We start from the raw sequence: 17,258 nt of genomic DNA on the forward strand, positions 1-17,258 counted from the left end.
GGAAGAGACTAATAGTATAAGATCTGATAAATACTTAATATAAGATAAATTATTTATAGAATATTCAGTGCTGCCCTCTTCTTCCATCACCACCCTACCCCTGTCCCTGCCGAAATGCTTATTTATGTGAAGGCAGGAGGAGGCAATGGATGCACATGGCAGAGGCAAGGCAGGGCAAGTGTCCGAGCAAGCGGAACCAGGCTGCCATTACTGCCAGTTTGGAGAACCAGCCCCTATTTTTACTACTGGTTCTATAGAACCTATCCAAACCAGGAGAAACCCACCTCTGATCCTGTATACATATTAGGACCTCATGACTCCTCTCAAATATTGTACTTTCTGTTTGCTAGAAAAAAGAATGCCTTATTTTCCTTGGAAGAAGAAAAAAGTACATGATGTACCATTTTAGAAATGATAAATCTCACTAGTTGGTTTAGGATGCAATGTTGCCATATAATCTGAGGAAAATATTCATTAAGACAGAATGCCTGTCTCTGCAAATGACCTTAAACAACAAAAATTGAAACAGTGAACTGAAGAGTGACATGAGAACAGACCATATATAGGTCATGAAATAAAATTGCAGGGCAATTTTGTGTGGTTTTATGGCAACCTTCTGGGGATGTGTTTAAAATTTGATTTGATTTGCAGGCTATATATTCCACTGATTTTTTTCATTATAAGTTATTTACAAGATTTCCTCTTTCTTTTTTAAAACTTTGGTATCTGATATATCCTCAGTTTAAATGCCCTTGCTTTTAATACCAGGTCGATTGCTGATAAAACATGTATTATCCCTGATGTATTGCTGAAAGTGCTGACCTAGCATATAATGCAGAGACCTGACTAAGAGAAGATTCTATCACTTCCAGTTGTGTATGCTGCTCTATGATACAGCAGTTTAGCAATAGCATGTAGACTTATATATTGCTTCATAGTACTTTTACAGACATCTCTAAGCAGTTTACAGAATCAGCATATTGCCTCTAACAATCTGGGTCCTCATTTTACCCACCTGGAAGGCTGAGTCAACCTTGAGCTGGTGGTGAGATTTGAACTATTGAACTACAGCTAGCAGTTAGCTGAAGTAGCCTGCAGTGCTATACTCTAACCACTATGCCATCCCCGGCTTAGAGGTGTGTGTGTGTGTTGTATGGGTGTCTATAGTTTATAGAAATTTATCTCAGTAACAGAATAACAGTGTATGTTTGAATGTTGAATGCTTGCTGCTGTATTTGAGGAGCAGAAATGGTGGAAGAAATACTTTACTACACAATATAACTCTGCACAATAGGCTGTCTTCCTGATCTAACTGGAATGGTCTCTAATGTGGCATTGGACTTTCTGAAGGAAATGTCAGTATTCTTTCTGGGGCTAGACCTTTGCAATTCTTCCAGTTCTTCTGTGGATATTTTGTATTATAATTCAGTAATAATATGCTAGCTCTGTTCTGTTATTTATGATTCTGGATATTGCTCTTTCCGGAACTGGTACATTTGTTTCAAATACCTTCTTCTTGTTGGGCTTGATGTGTAATAACAGGTTATCATATTTTGTAAGGGCATCTTTTCATCCAATAGTTTTTCAGCTGCTGGCCTTTATTATTCAGACAGAAATCCTGAAGCCCAATTTTTACCAGATGTCCAAGAACTCCAACACTTAGCATGGTTCCTGTAACCTGAGTGATGACTGAATGGGTAAGGCTTTCTCTAAGTTACATCTCCTCATCTTTCTTTCTTTCTTTCTTTCTTTCTTTCTTTCTTTCTTTCTTTCTTTCTTTTTTGATGGGAGAGATTTATCCGAATCCTCTGATGAGACCTGTCAGTATGATTGAATGTCTGCCATAGCTCTCATCTTCCTCACAATACTCAAACCCCACAAGAACATCAAAGTAGAATCCAACCTGGGTCAGACACTGGGACCAGAGGTTTTTGTCTTCTAAGCTTTTTGACTAGTGTTGGTTGGAACCCATCTTATAGGAGTGCTTCTATTTTAGGGGGCATTTTTCCTTACAGCTTCAGATTGTCCATGTAAACAAGATAGAATAGTCTGCTCGATGTTTTAGATGTTTGATAACCAAGGCCTGAGTTACTTAATCAATCCACACCACATTCAAGTTGGACCTGCTTTTCTTGCAGTTTCCCAAAATCATCTTGTCAGGAGTGGAACTATTGTTCTGCTGTAGGGCAATTTTCTTTCTGCTCTGGTGGAAAAAACAGAAATGGGTCATGTTTTCATGTCTGCTGCAGTAAATATGGATCCCAGTTGTCATTTGGCATAAACATGCACACAACACATAATGGATTTGATACTCTGTTTGGCTGGGGGTTTTATGCTCTGGAAGTGGAGAAATTCTCTATCATGCCCATTGTTATGGATCATTTATTGAACATTCATTGTTTCCCATCACCACCTTGCTATCCTTCTTCCCTGGGTCAAACAGAAAAACCTGGTCTATCTAATGTAGGTATACTCTGTTCCTTTCTATTGATTTGGCAGCCAAACTATTATGGACAGAAGTCTATTGATCTTCTGAAAGACTTGTCCCTAATGCTACCCATGCTGACAACCTATTACTTATACTAAATCCATCCAGCTTTTTCTTACCACCTTTGAAAAATAGGAATTGATGACACTTTGCTTGCCAGAAGGTGACACGGCAAGCAGGTAGGATGGGAAATGGAGTCAAAGAAATTCACTAATCATCCTTAAACTGTCTTGTAGGGAAGTTGCAAAGAGATAAACATTTGCAGTTTCGTTACTCAGGCAAATCAAACTTCAGCCATGAAGCAGCACAAATTATATTGTATTTTTCTGATGACTCATAGACTGGAGAAATGCTAATTAATAGTTGCAAGGAAGAACCTTTCTCCAGAAAACGCTTAGGTATTCCAGCTTGGTAAAGAGAGCAATATTGTCTATTTGATTCGAATGATTCTTTGTTAAAGAATCAAATTGCAATCTAGAAATGTCTTTCACATCTGGATGACTATATGGAATCTGTGTTAAAATGTGTGTTTAATTAGCTAAGGCTGATAAATCTGTTCCATTTCCCTTAGGATATGAAATTTTTAATTTTTAATACTAATCATTGGGATCATTTATTCAAATTATGTAGGAAATTATCTGTTCCAAGACTGATTTGGTTTGGTTATAGAGTATTTTAATGTGTATTTTTCCAGATGTTTAGATTCTTTTGTACTGTTTTTTTATTTTAAATGTAGCTGGCTAGAATCACTCTTAGTTCAACAACAAGCAAATAAGACTGAGATCTTGTTTAGTAAAAGCAATTGGTTCTGGCATACTGTATGGCAAATTATATTGTTTGTATTTTAGTAACTAACTAGGTCATTTTAGCTATTTATTCTAAAATATTACTTTTATGATATTGCAGTATTTAAATTTATTTACATAATTTAGATCCCACCCAACTCCAGGTGGCTTGTACACATACAAGCGCTGTCTGTCTGTCTGTCTGTCTGTCTGTCTGTCTGTCTATTTATCTATCTCTGCCTGCCTGCCTGCCTGTCATATCTGAGTGATTCAAGCAAGAAAGGAGTATTTCCATGTTTTAATAAATAAATACAAACAGATTGAATCTAGATTTTGCTTTAATTTGAAAAGGCTCACTGAAATTAAGTTAATTTGATCTTAAGAGTTATTTGATCTTGATTAATTTGTGTCTTTATTCAAAAGATCTACTTTAAAATATTATTATGATTAGATGTAACATAATATCAGTTCCTAGACAAGCAGTTAATCAAAATATAATACAGTTCTTATTTTTTGTTAAGAATTATTGCAGATTAAAGCCCAAAATCAAAAGACTATAAGTAATCTATACCAATTTTTGTTGTTTACACACCATACACACATTGGAAATCAGAAAATTGTTTTAATAGTTAGATTGCAGAATTTATCATATGGTTTACTGAAAAATCCCTTGCTTTCAAACATGTTTCTTGATTTGTCAGAGTTCTGCAGTTTTTCTTTGGGTTTGTCTCTTAGAGAAAAACACTTAATTTTGGACACAGTAAACAGGTTCAAATCTGCTGAAAGGACAACAGCTGACACTCATCATTGGTTGTAGCATATGTTCCTCAGAAACTGGAGGAACAATGAAGGACTCTAATTTACAAGTCCCTCCCTTTCCCCTGCTTTTGCCTTCAGCTGATAGATATAATTAATTGCAGATTGTGAAATATGGAACAATAGAAAGCAGCTGTGAAATATACTAGAGATTTTCTTTGGTGTATTGTTATTCTAATAACTTTTGCTACTCCACTCCAAGAAATGATTGGCACCAAGTGCATTTTATAAGCTCATTTCCAGACATTTCCAGCTCTTTAGACCATAATATCTGAGCTAATATGTATATAATTTATTTATTAGAAACAAGAGAGGGTCATCATCTATTATGCGTTGAAGAGTTAGAAAGGGAGACTTACAGTGAGCATAGCTGTTATCTTCACCTATTTTAGCTCTGAAAGCAGCTACCCTCCATGTATAATTAATTTATTACACTCAAGTCTCTGATGAAGTGGTTCACATACAGGAGTAATTGGAAATAAGTAGAACAATCTTCCTAAGGAAAAAAATGGATGGGTCCATTTTCATTTTTCTGGGTCTACTCAAATGCTATCCAATAACTCCAGATCTATTCCTGTATTGGTGGTACAGCAGTGGGTTGCTTCTGGCTGGGTCCGCGAACTGGTAGCGATGGTGGCAGGAGGCTCCACCCATCCACCTGGGATGTTTCTGTGCATATGCAGAAGCTTTGCATGCAAGCACAGGTACACGCACAAGCAAATTGATAGCAATGGGATTTAAAACCTACTACTGAGGTGGTAGATATTTTTATGCAAAATGCTGGTTTTCCACACACAGAGTTCAAATGTAAATGATGTGTAGGAGTTGGATTTCAAATTCAGGCAACACTGTTCTCCATTTTTTAAAAAGCTATATTAACTTTTGTATCCCCGCCCCCAAAATGGTTGCCACCTAAAATATATCCCAAATTTTTGTAACATTTGGATCCAGCAAGTTAGATTTTTTACCATTGTATGTAAAGAAGTTCAGACATTTCAAACTGGGCATCCTAATCAGGAGTGGGATTCTACTGGTTCGGACTTCTTCCAACGATCAGCTGGGTGCAAACTGGTTTGCTCCAACAATCAGGTGGGTCCGCCTCCCCACCTGCGTGCTTTACTAACCTATATCTTCTCAACTGATTTGTGCGACAGAGCAGATTGCTGTGTTTCTCCCCAGCAGTAACATGGAAGGTAAACTTTCGTAAAACTGCACGCACATGCACTGCACATCATGTGCGTGCATGCATGTGCAAAATGCGCAATCGCCGAACCAGTTTTTAAACCGGCAGGATCCCACCACTGATCAGAATTCACATATTAAAAAAAACAATGTTGCTGCTATTCACTCAGTATCTTTGTCAAAATTTGGTACTATTTGGTCCTTTAAGTTTGGATATTTTGCCACACCCTCTCATTTCTCATAGTCATTTAATATATCCTTTCTAGAGAGCTATTATTCAGCCCTTTTTTATTGTGACCCAATAAACATCATCTTAGCTGGAGTGCCTGTCGTTAATTCCTTTTCTAATATCTTGTAACTTGCTTTTGCTTTCAGTGGTGGGATCTAGCTATTTTAACTTGTGTCAGCCATGTTTTTGGCTGTTTTTAATTTTTATGTTTCCCTCCAGTGACTCTTTTGTTTGTGTTGCAAATTTATTTATATATTTGTTTGTTTTTTATTTATTTATTTATTCGTTTGTTTGTTTGTTTGTTTGTTTGTTTGTTTATTTATTTGGTTGGTTGGTTGGTTGGTTGGTTGATTCATTGATTTTTATGCTGCCCTTCTCCTTAGACTCAGGGCAGTTTACAACATGTTACCAATAGCACTTTTTAACAGAGCCAGCATATTGCCCCCACAATCTGGGTCCTCATTTTGCCCACTTCAGAAGGATGGAAGGCTGAGTCAACCTTGAGCCGGTGATGAGATTTGAACCATTGACCTGCAGATCTAGCAAATGTAAGGTAGATATACTACGCATGTGCACGCACAAATATGCACATATACATTTCCCTCGGTGCTTCTGAAGATTGATATCTGGATACAGAAGTGAGTCAGAAAGAGAAAAAAGTTTTACATAGCATCCCAGAAACAGCAAGGGTTCTATTTGTTACAAATTAATACCCACATTTCCTATCAATGTTGTACCACTTTCTTCAATCTAGCTTAGGTTGTATTGATCAATACTTGTAGTATATACTAACTAAGGGGAGTTTTTTGAACTTGTGATTTGAAATGTCTATGCTCCCTTACATATAATATACTGTATAACATTGGAGCTTGATAGAAGAAGATCAGATGTGGAAACAACATTTTCGGACTCAACAGTTGACAAACGTATTTGTTTTGTTTTCGAAAGTTAAGCAGGAAGTGGATCTTTGACAAAATGACTGAATGTTCACTTCAGTACCTCAATTAAGTTGTATCCGGCTGTACTCTGAGACCTTAGGCAGAAGCTGCTTTTTGCTATCTGATTTTTATTCTTTCTTAAAGGTAAATTTGTCAAACATTAAATATGACTTCCTGAATGGAACACCTAGTCATCTACAATTGAATTTCAGGCTTCTGTTTCCCGCCGATTGCTTCATCTGTCATTTTTACTGAAAAGGGTGAATCATTGCCAAAGTTCACACATGCCGCATATTCCTGAAAAGGGCCCAGGGTTAACGTTGTGGCTTCCTAAAAAAAAAAATTACAATGCCACTTTAACTTTGCAAACAGAATCATGTACTTCGCTTAATTATTCAGTGGGAAACTGCTATTATAGGTACTCTAATGTTGATTAAATTTTTGTTTTAAAGAGAACTTTTTTGATTTTCTAAAAATGAATTTATTAATGAAATAAATAACAATAGGCTAAACCGCTACAGTGTTCTGGTATTGGTGTGTTGAAAATGCTGAAAGGAACATTTTAAAATATCACAAGGACTTTTGCTTACAAAAATCTATAAATATAAAATAATATTTTTTTTTAAAAAAAATGAAACAATGCAATAGAAAGTAATGCATTATTTAAATAAATATTTCTATAAAGCAGTGTCCAACAATTGTTCTATTTGAGAAAAAAATTATTACATGTAGTAACTATGATTAGATGTGTACACTATTTTGAAATGTATACTTATTAAGTCAATTTTATGTTAGTATTAAAGGTGGGTTCCTACCGGTTCTAATCACTTCTTTAGAACTGTTAATAAACCAATGGTGATGTCACCGAGGCAGTTCTGTCAGTGGCAGTCTGTGGGTGCTGCTATCTTGTTTTTAGCTTCTGCACATGCACAGAAGCTACCTTTTGCTAATTTTTGCTTCTGCGCATGCACAGAAGCTGCATTTTTGGCCCTAAGCAGGCACATGTGCATGTGCCCGTGCAGCCACATGGTGCAGTCATGCAGCACAGCCATGCGGTTCACAATGCACATGCAGCCACACAGTGCAGGAGGAAGCAAATAAGGTAAGTTAGAACACAGGTAAGCAGGTAAGTTAGAACACACCCTTGGTTAATACGAATATTTTAATGTTTTATCTTGTTGCTTTTGCCTATGTATAAGCTGTCTAGAGCAAGGTTTCCCAACCTTGGCAACTTGAAGATATTTGGACTTCAACTCCCAGAATTCCCCAGCCAGTCCATGCTGGCTGGGGAATTCTGGGAGTTGAAGTCCAGATATCTTCAATTTGCCAAGGTTGGGAAACACTGGTCTAGAGTCACCTCTAAGTGAGATGAGCAGCATATAACTTTAATAAATAAATATGAACTTTGAAACCCTTCATGGTCTCATAAGGGGGCAGGATTGTTTTCTGCCAAACAGGAAAGTAATTAGTTAATAGCAATCAATATTGGCAGTATTGAATCAAATGAATCAAGAGACTTCTCAATTAGTTTGACAATTCACTCATTGAATTGGAGAGTGAATTAATTATATTGCATGATATTTGCGCATTCATTTGAGCATATATAAATTGCACATTTGAATATGTTTTAATTGGGCACCCTAGACATCTATATACGTTTATTCCTCAATAGATCATATTTGTGTGTAGACCTGTATTTGAATCAGTTGTAGGAGTGAGAATAAGTGATAGATGAGAGATAACCCATAGTACTTGAATTACAAGAAAATAAATATATGTATCCCAGCCCTGCTTTCCCTCAGTACTCTCTCTCATTATCTCTACTTAAGAAACCAATAAGAGGCTATTAGCTGAATGAAAGGGAATCATAGCATTAAGCCCTTGACCATGACATTTGTCCTCTTCTTGACCTAAACGTGAGTTTTAATCACATGCAAAGGAGCTACACATATACAACATGCCAGGTATCTGTTCTGTGAAGACCTGTCTGCCACAAACCTCATTTCATCTCTTGTATATGCTATTAACATTATTGGGTTGTTTATACCCAAGACAATCAGTTTCCAGTCACAATTCAAAGTGTTGGTTATGACCTATAAAGCCCTTCATGGCATCGGACCAGAATATCTCGGGGACCGCCTTCTGCCGCACAAATCCCAGCGACCAGTTAGGTCCCACAGAGTTGGCCTTCTCCGCTTCCCGTCGACTAAACAATGTAAGCTCCTTAAAACCCACCTCTGTCATCAGGCATGGGGAAATTGAGATATTCCTTCCCCCTAGGCCTATACAATTTATGCATGGTATGTTTGTGTGTATGTTCGGTTTTTAATAAGGGTTTTTAAATTATTTTAAATATTAGATTTGTTATATGTTGTTTCATTACTGTTGTTAACCGCCCCGAGTCTACGGAGAGGGGCGGCATACAAATCTAATAAATGAATGAATGAATGAATGAATGAATGAATGAATGAACGAACGAACAAACAAACAAACAAACAAACAAACAAACAAACAAACAAATAAAGTAATAAATAAATAAAGTAATAAATAAAGTAATTTAAAACTAAAATCCATTCAACATACTAAAATTCAATTAACAAAGCTAAAAACCAATGTCATTAAAACCATTCAGTCACATTCATCCATGTCTCTGTCAAATGTGGGCTGGAGCAGAGTGTCTATGTTCAACAGCCCTAAGCCTGTGGGCAAAGATATGTCTTCAGCATCTTCTGAAAGGCCAGGAGAGTGGGAGCAGTGTGAATTTCTGGAGGGAGTTTGGTATTTTTTTACTTTGTACTGAATTTGTTATATGATTTAATGTTATTGTGCAGTCATAGCATTACTATAAGGGAGAGATTCAGAGTTATTAAATTATCTGGACATAGATTACATCATTTCAAGAGAGCCTTAGAAGCACATGCTCCACCAACGTTCAAAGTCTTTTTCTGACACGGCATATTGTGGGGATCATTTTATTAACATTCCAAGATGGAATGGGTGGCCACTTGAAAATGAGACAAGGCAGGGAAAGGATCTCCATGTTTCCATTCCTCCCTCCCCCCCTTTATTTTTCTTATGAAAAGGAGCTCACATTACACCCTGCTCAGGATTGCATCTACGCACGGCATGTTCTGTAAAGTGTGTTTTCAAATGTTGTTCCACATGACTTCTACTGAAAATCAACACCCAAGAATATATAAATAGGAGCAGAAGATAGTAAACAACTTTCTAATTATAGTGAGTTTATAGGAAGACATACTCAAGATGGAATTTTCTCCCTTCCACCTCCTTGTATTTGCAATGTGGTGCATCAGAAGATAAGAGAGCTGAGAAAGGCCCCTCCCAGACTTCCAGACAAATGTCAGATTCTATATCAGATACTCAGCCATCCAGGTCATGGTTGTCCCAAAGATGCTTTTTCAAGAGGCAACTGGATTTCCTGTTTTTTCTTTGAAGACATTTCATTTCTCATACCAAATAATAATGCAATTTTGATCACCATGAAGTGAATTCATTTTCAATTTAATACACAAAGAAGCAACATTTTCTATTCTTTTAACAACAATTTATTTATTAGTTTACAGTGAACCTCACATTTCTGAACCACCCATTATAATTTGAATTCATGGCCTCATTTTTATTTGCACGTCCTTTGCTGCAATATATGGAATTCATAAAATGATTTTATAAAGTTTACTTTTGAACACAATAGTATCTTCTGTTGTATAATTTCACGCACTGAAATATATTATGAAATATATTGATGAAACTGTTACCTGTTAAAATATAGAAATTAATGTCTTCAAAACCAGCTGTTTCTTTCTCCCCCAGAGATTAACATTTCAGTGTTGAAATGTGATGAAAATTAAGGAAGATTACATCTGTCATTCTAAAATATAATAGGTTTAAATATAATTTAAATGGTATTAGTTGCAAAAATAGCTGGAATTGCAGATTAGAGGTAAAAACATTCTCACTATGACTGGTTTGGGTTTGGTAAGGTATTAAAAAGTTGTGTGTGTGTGTGTACTTTCTAAAGAAAAAAAACACTTTAATGCTGCAAAATTGCACTCCTGCAAACTAGAGCTCTCCCCAGATTGCATATATAATATACATGTTTGCATATTATTGTAATAATTTAAAAGCAAGTCTTTAGAGAAGGATAATACCATGCTGCTAAGCATTATGTTTGTTTTCACTGTTTTTTCTAAATAGTCATAATCTTTTGTTTCAAAATAAACATGCTTAGCTTAATAATCCAGATTGCTTCCAAAATTTTCCTTTAGTCAATAACTAGGCACCATGGTTGGTTCAATTCCTTTGTCACTGAAAAATCCTGTGTTCTGCCCAATCTTTTGGAGGATTAGTTAGGGGATCTTCTAAAGCAGAGATGCACCACAGGAAAGAGCAAGAGGAATTATTCTATCCCTAGAAATTGTTCATGTTACAAATGGAAATAGTCCCCATATCATTTCATCCCCTTCCAGTTTGTTTCATCACTAATTTTAACCAATTGACTTCTTACAAGGAAAACAGTAATCCTGAAATGAAGATTTCCTGTGGAGTCCTTGCTTCTCTCTGAGCTTGGCTAATTGTTTGTAGATGTTTCATTAACAGACTAGATAACATTGTCAAGTATTGAATGTCAGGCATTCAGAGAGCACCAATTTACTTATGAAACATCTGCAAGCAAACAACCAAGGTTAGAAAGAATCAAGCACTCCACAATTCACCTCTGAGCTACAGTACATACATTATTTTCTATTGGAGACTACTTGTTCTGCCACAGCTGTTCATGCAAGAAAATGTATAAGTTAATGCTAAATTGGGAGCTTCTTATTAGTGTCTATAAAATAAATATAGATCCATATGTAGAATTTTTTTTAAAAAAAATCTTGTGCATGTTTAGTTTTTTCATATTGGGGACCCTTTGGAAATCATTTCTGAAACAGATTTCATGATCCTAAAACTAGTTCTTTCACTAGTTTCTTCCCAGTCATGGATTAAAAAGACAACTGACAACATACGTGTGTGTGTGTGGCTGAAAAATGCAGCACTGATAGGTTAGTTATAGTTATCACAATGACAGTTTTCTCATATAGACATCTGTGGATAAAGAATGAAAAAGTAGGGGTTTCTCCTAATGAACATCGAGAAGAAAGATAGTGTAGATTGATGATAAACATGATGATAGATAGGTAGATAGGTAGATAGGTAGATAGGTAGATAGGTAGATAGGTAGATAGGTAGATAGGTAGATAGGTAGATAGGTAGATAGGTAGATAGGTAGGGGATATCTGATTTGAATATTCATAATCACAATGAGAAGTAAATTTCGGTAAACACAACTTTTCCTGGAAAACTGACACAGTTGCATTTATTAAAATCCCTTGTTAATTGTAACAGACTATACCTAATTTGCATTTTATTTCTTCCAAATATCTGTTGTTTTTATCATCAAATTAGAAATGATGGTAGGATGATAAATAAACTGGTCTTAGGGCTGTGAATATATTGTATTGTAGTATACTGTCTTTAAGAGCGCATTGTGTCAGAATTCATTGACTTGATGGCAAAATTCCATATTCCCACAAAGTCAATTAGATCTTGGTGCCCTTTACAATGTTAGAATGATTCAAACACAATAGAAGCAGCAGGCCAGTTCCTACCAAGCACATTGCCAAGTTGTCTGCAATTGGTTTCTAATGCTGCCCCCTCAGATCTTTCTCTAGGTATGTGGGGTTCAGGGGCTTAGGACTGGCCAATCATTTGACCACAGGGCAACTGCTACTTGAAAAAAATAATGGAGGACATTCATTTCTTTAAACAGGCTGCTGTCATATTTTTTTTTCATTCTGCTGAAGTTTTTCTACACTGTCACTGTTTCTGTCCCCAAACTCTCTAAAGCAGTAATGTTATTTGAAGATTGCCTACTTGAAGAGTGTCTTTTATAAATTCTACTATAAGCAATGGGTTCCAAAAATATTATAACCACTGACACCTTTAATCTGAAAAGAATTGTCCTGTCCTAATAGCTTTTTCTTTAAGAAGGTGTAATTGTGTGCTGGATTATATTCAACATCACTGGGAATTCAGCTTAACTCTGGGTTGAGCTGTCTCTTGAGAATAATCTTGCCGTCTTTTAAAATTTATGTAACACAGCTCCAGTTTTTCTGCAGTAATTGTTTTCTTTTTTCCAAACAGCTTCTGACCACCCAAAATCAAGTTGAAACTCTACCTGGAAGACTATCTTATACATGTAGTGCTTTCAGGCAGTAAACTGACACATGCATTTCCTATATATACTACATGCAATTTGACTATAAAACCAAACTTCTTATTAGGTAAAATGTCTTTCCTTCACTTTTTATCCTCAATTAGCAGGTTGCTAAAATTATGGAGGAGTCATCAGCTGCTGGAAAATTTAGGAAGGTCTTACACACAAGCAGTTGAGCATCACTTTTGAACTCCAAATTGCATCCTGTGCCTCATATGCGATTATCACTATTACATGTTTAAGGAAGCTATTATTTGCAAAGCTCTCTGAAATTACTGAATATAGTCTGGATGGATCACTTTGAACACTAATTCACATTATAATTATCAAACTGCTGAATATGCAATCCATAGAAAATAGAATTTGGGGGGAAGCTATATATACACTGCTCAAAAAAATAAAGGGAACACTTAAACAACACAATCTAACTCCAAGTAAATCAAACTTCTGTGAAATCAAACTGTCCACTTAGGAAGCAACACTGATTGGCAATCAATTTCACATGCTGTTGTGCACATTCATCTTTGTACAGAACAAAGTATTCAATGAGAATATTTCATTCATTCAGATCTAGGATGTGTTATTTGAGTGTTCCCGTTATTTTTTTGAGCATTGCCAGGGTCCCTTCCCAGTTTCCATCACCTAACACCCCGGTAGAGCAAGAGTAACCAGCCAATCCTTGGGGACTGAATACATATCTGGTACCGGACCGTACTTTGAAAGGCACACCTGCCAGTAAACATTAAACAGATACATTACCTCCTTTGAGAGAATCATGTAACTGTGTGATCTGGGGTCCACATGCTGCAGGCCTGTTTTGCGCCCCCCCCCCAGTGGAATCTGCTGATGAAAGCTCCTCTGACCAAGAAGACATGAGTGACTGGGAGGAGGAGAGTGTGGCAGACAGCTCAGAAGGAGATCAATTATCTAGCTCCTCCTTGGATTCAGAACAAGAGTTAATGATACAGCCACGCATGAGGAGAGCGATGCATAGGCAACAACAACTGAGAGATTATTATCAAAGAAAATGAGGCCACCTGTGGTTGGGTGGGGCTGTGGTAATTAGTGAGGCTGCTATAAATAGCAGCCTGTGGGTTTGGCCGTTGTGGAGGATTATCTGATCGTTGTGTTTCGTGCCTGCTTTGCTGCGTTTGACCTTTTGTGTGCTGATTTTTCCCTGCTTTGAAACTAAACCAGAGCAAAGTGTGTTTCACTTTGTGAAAGAAGAAGGACTGTGAATTGCCTCACAGCTGCAATCTAAGTATCACAGAACTGATAAGGGACTTGTACAAATTACCAGTTTGTTTGGAGACCAGTGCTCTTTGCTATACCAAAAGAGGGCTTAGTTTAAGTGAATTTTCATTATAAAGAACATTGTTTTGAATTTTCAAATGTGTGTGTGTCTGAAATTTGTACCTGTGAATTTTTGGGAGGATTCTATCAGAGAGCCCGACAGAACATATGCATGCATGTTTTGTTTGTTGTTTATATGATGCATGTTTAGTGGCAGCAATTCTCATAAACGCCAAAGCTGCTCTGAAAGCATATTCACCCCCCTCAAATATATCTTTTCCCTAGGGGTTCAGCAGAACATCAGGACCAGCTAGAGGGGCACACAGGAGGCTTCAGTGGAAAGAAAGGATAAAAAAGCTCACTTGGCCAAGTAGGATTACATTTCGATACTTCAGTGCAGCCCCCTATTTCTAAAAGTCATTGCTGCTTGGAAAGGTTCTTTTTCAAATACCAATCCATTATAAAAAGCCACTTTCAAGATTCCGTTAATGTTCTTAAACCTGTGATCAAGGTTAATTTCCCAGCTCAATGACAAAGAATATTTTGCTTTACAGCTTACTGAACTGCATCAGCGTTTTATCACAGGTCGTATTTTTAATTTCAGTGTTTAACTCAGAAATGGAAAGGACTTTCAACCGAAGTGCATTTGCCATTATACTATGGACTAATACAGACTACCCATCATTTGAGTTTCAAAAACTATGTGAGTCTGTTCTCTTTAAAAGCATATTGATAGCAGTGTTGATCTTCTGGAATTTCATGGCAATTTCCATGCAGCATCCCTGTAATGCCATTTATGAGGACCAAACCACATCACAGGGTTTTTCTACATTTCATTTAGCCACAGTGAAAACATTGACAGAGCTACATTTGTTTGTTTGTTTTTTGCCATGCTCCCTTAGAAATACATTTATCCTCAGTGCGTGGATGAAATAAACTTATATCATCCTTTGCTATGTGTTCTGTCTGTGTTCCCCCAGATGCCAACACCAACTAAAAAGAGTAGCCAGACACGCTGATAAAAAGCAAAGTCATTTTATATCTTTGAAAACAAACACAGATAACAAAAACTGTTCTTACAAACTGGAATGCTATGAAGCTTCACAGAAGAGTCACGACGGCCAGACAATACAACAGGCTTCTTGCTGGCACACACATCACTGTAGATAATAAAACCCACGCCTCCCCCAAGTTTTCAGCCTTCGAGGCCACAAGCCAGAATCAGAGACGCCAAGGATCGAAGCAAGGTCACAGGACTCCCAAAAGATAACTCTCCACAATACAGGAAGGGTGGGCCTGCCTTTTCAACCTTTCTGAGGAGAACCACACCCAAAACCAGCTGTTGCCTATTAGGGATGGAAATACCTGGCTAATTGTCCCCTTCGTTGTGCTGCCCTTCTCTGCCTCATATCTATGATGGCTTGTGCGTTCTCATCTAATGATTCCAGGCTACTCGCTGGGGAGAGCTCCCCCCCGGGGGGTCTCAGGCTGTTCTCCCTCCTCCTCGTCCTGACATTCCTCTTCCCCGTCTGCCTGGTCCTCCTCCTCCTCCTGTTCCTCGTCCTCCCCCTCTGAGCATGGAGCCGGCAGAGTTCCAGCATTTCCCTGAGGAGCCTCAGACTGAATCACAACACTATGTTGAAAGAAATATTCATCTAGTTCAGTTCCAAGCTGGGAGAAAGACGCTGAAAATAAAATGGAGGCTGGAGGCTGATTGGAAAGAAGGTTCATTTATTAATGAACAGAACCACCAGGGTTTGTGGTTCTGGGGCAGCTGATCAAGTGCTTGAATGAGTGAATGGATCTTTATAGGTTTCTATGACTTTGAAATTTGAACTGTTCTGGGGGTTGTGCAATGAAGGGGCTTGTGTTCTGAAAGGGTGTGGGGGCAATTCCTTTTGTGGCTGATGGCTTTTGTCCTGTGTTGGATCTTGGTGAGGGGCTGCTTGTTCTAATCCTATCGCTGTCAAGGTTCAATAGCTCTGCTTTTGTTAGCTGTCAAACTTTGTTGCAAGGATTTTCAAAACATCCTGCCTTGAATGGCCTTCTGCTGGTAGTATTTACTTTGCTTATGAAAGGAGCCACCTAGATAACATATTTCCTCTTTCAATAAGCTCTTTATCTCCTTAAGTGCTAGCATCTGCTGTGGGCTATTAAGAAAGACTTTCTGCCTCTAAACACGTTTCTCCATTTCTCCTTAAGGGGAATACAACAACAACAACAACAACAACAACAACAACAACATTAATAATAATAATTAAAAAGCATAAAAATCTAGATTTTTATGCTTTTTAAATATTTCCCAAAGTATTTCATTCTTTTAGGAGGAGGGGGGGGGGTTTCCACAGCTGAAACAATGCTCCCTTTAAGTTGTTTTCATTAACTAAATGCATGCGCAGAAGCAAAAAAAAATCAGCAAAATTGCACGCACGCATCCTATCATGAGATTTTGCTACCTGTGCATGCACAGAAGCAAAATCCTGCTTGGATGCATGCGCGCGCCCGACAGACACCTGTGACCGTTTTCTGCTGCACGAATCCCAGCGGCCGATAAGGTCCCACAGAGTTGGCCTTCTCCGAGTCCCGTCAACTAAATAATGTCATCTGGAAGAGCCTTCTCTGTGGTGGCCCCAGCCCTTTGGAATCAACTCCCCCCGGAGATTAGAACCGCCCTCACCCTCCTTGCCTTTCGTAAGTTATTGAAGACCCATCTATGTCTCCAGGCATGGGGTAATTGAGAGATCCCCAGGCTATTATGGTTTATGAATGGTATGACTGAGTTGTATGGTTTATAATGATATGGGTTTTAGATGTTTTTTAAGTATTGGATTTGTACATTGTTTATTACTATTGTGAGCCGCTCTGAGTCTTTGGAGAGGTGCGGCATACAAATCTAATAACTTATTATTATTATTAATTATTATAATTAATATTAGTACTATTTTCCCATAAAATACAGGAAATGGTGGAGGGGCAGACTAGATGGACCATGGGGTCTTTTTCTGCCGTCAGTCTTCTATGTTTCTATGTTTCTATGTTTCTATTTCCAAACCACATTCTAGGCGTCTTAGATTGCCTTCTGGGGACAACACTGTGCAGTGCGAAAGTAGCATTTCCCCACCCCACGCTTAAAGCTCACAGCATCCAAAGACAGCCTCAAGGTGTGTGAAATTTGACACAGTTTATAACCCATGACATCAGTGGGTAGAATCAGAGGACTGTGGACTTTGGGGTCTATTTCAGGCATGCT

The sequence above is a fragment of the Erythrolamprus reginae genome, chromosome 1 (genome assembly GCF_031021105.1).
Source record: "Erythrolamprus reginae isolate rEryReg1 chromosome 1, rEryReg1.hap1, whole genome shotgun sequence".
NCBI lineage: Eukaryota > Metazoa > Chordata > Lepidosauria > Squamata > Dipsadidae > Erythrolamprus > Erythrolamprus reginae.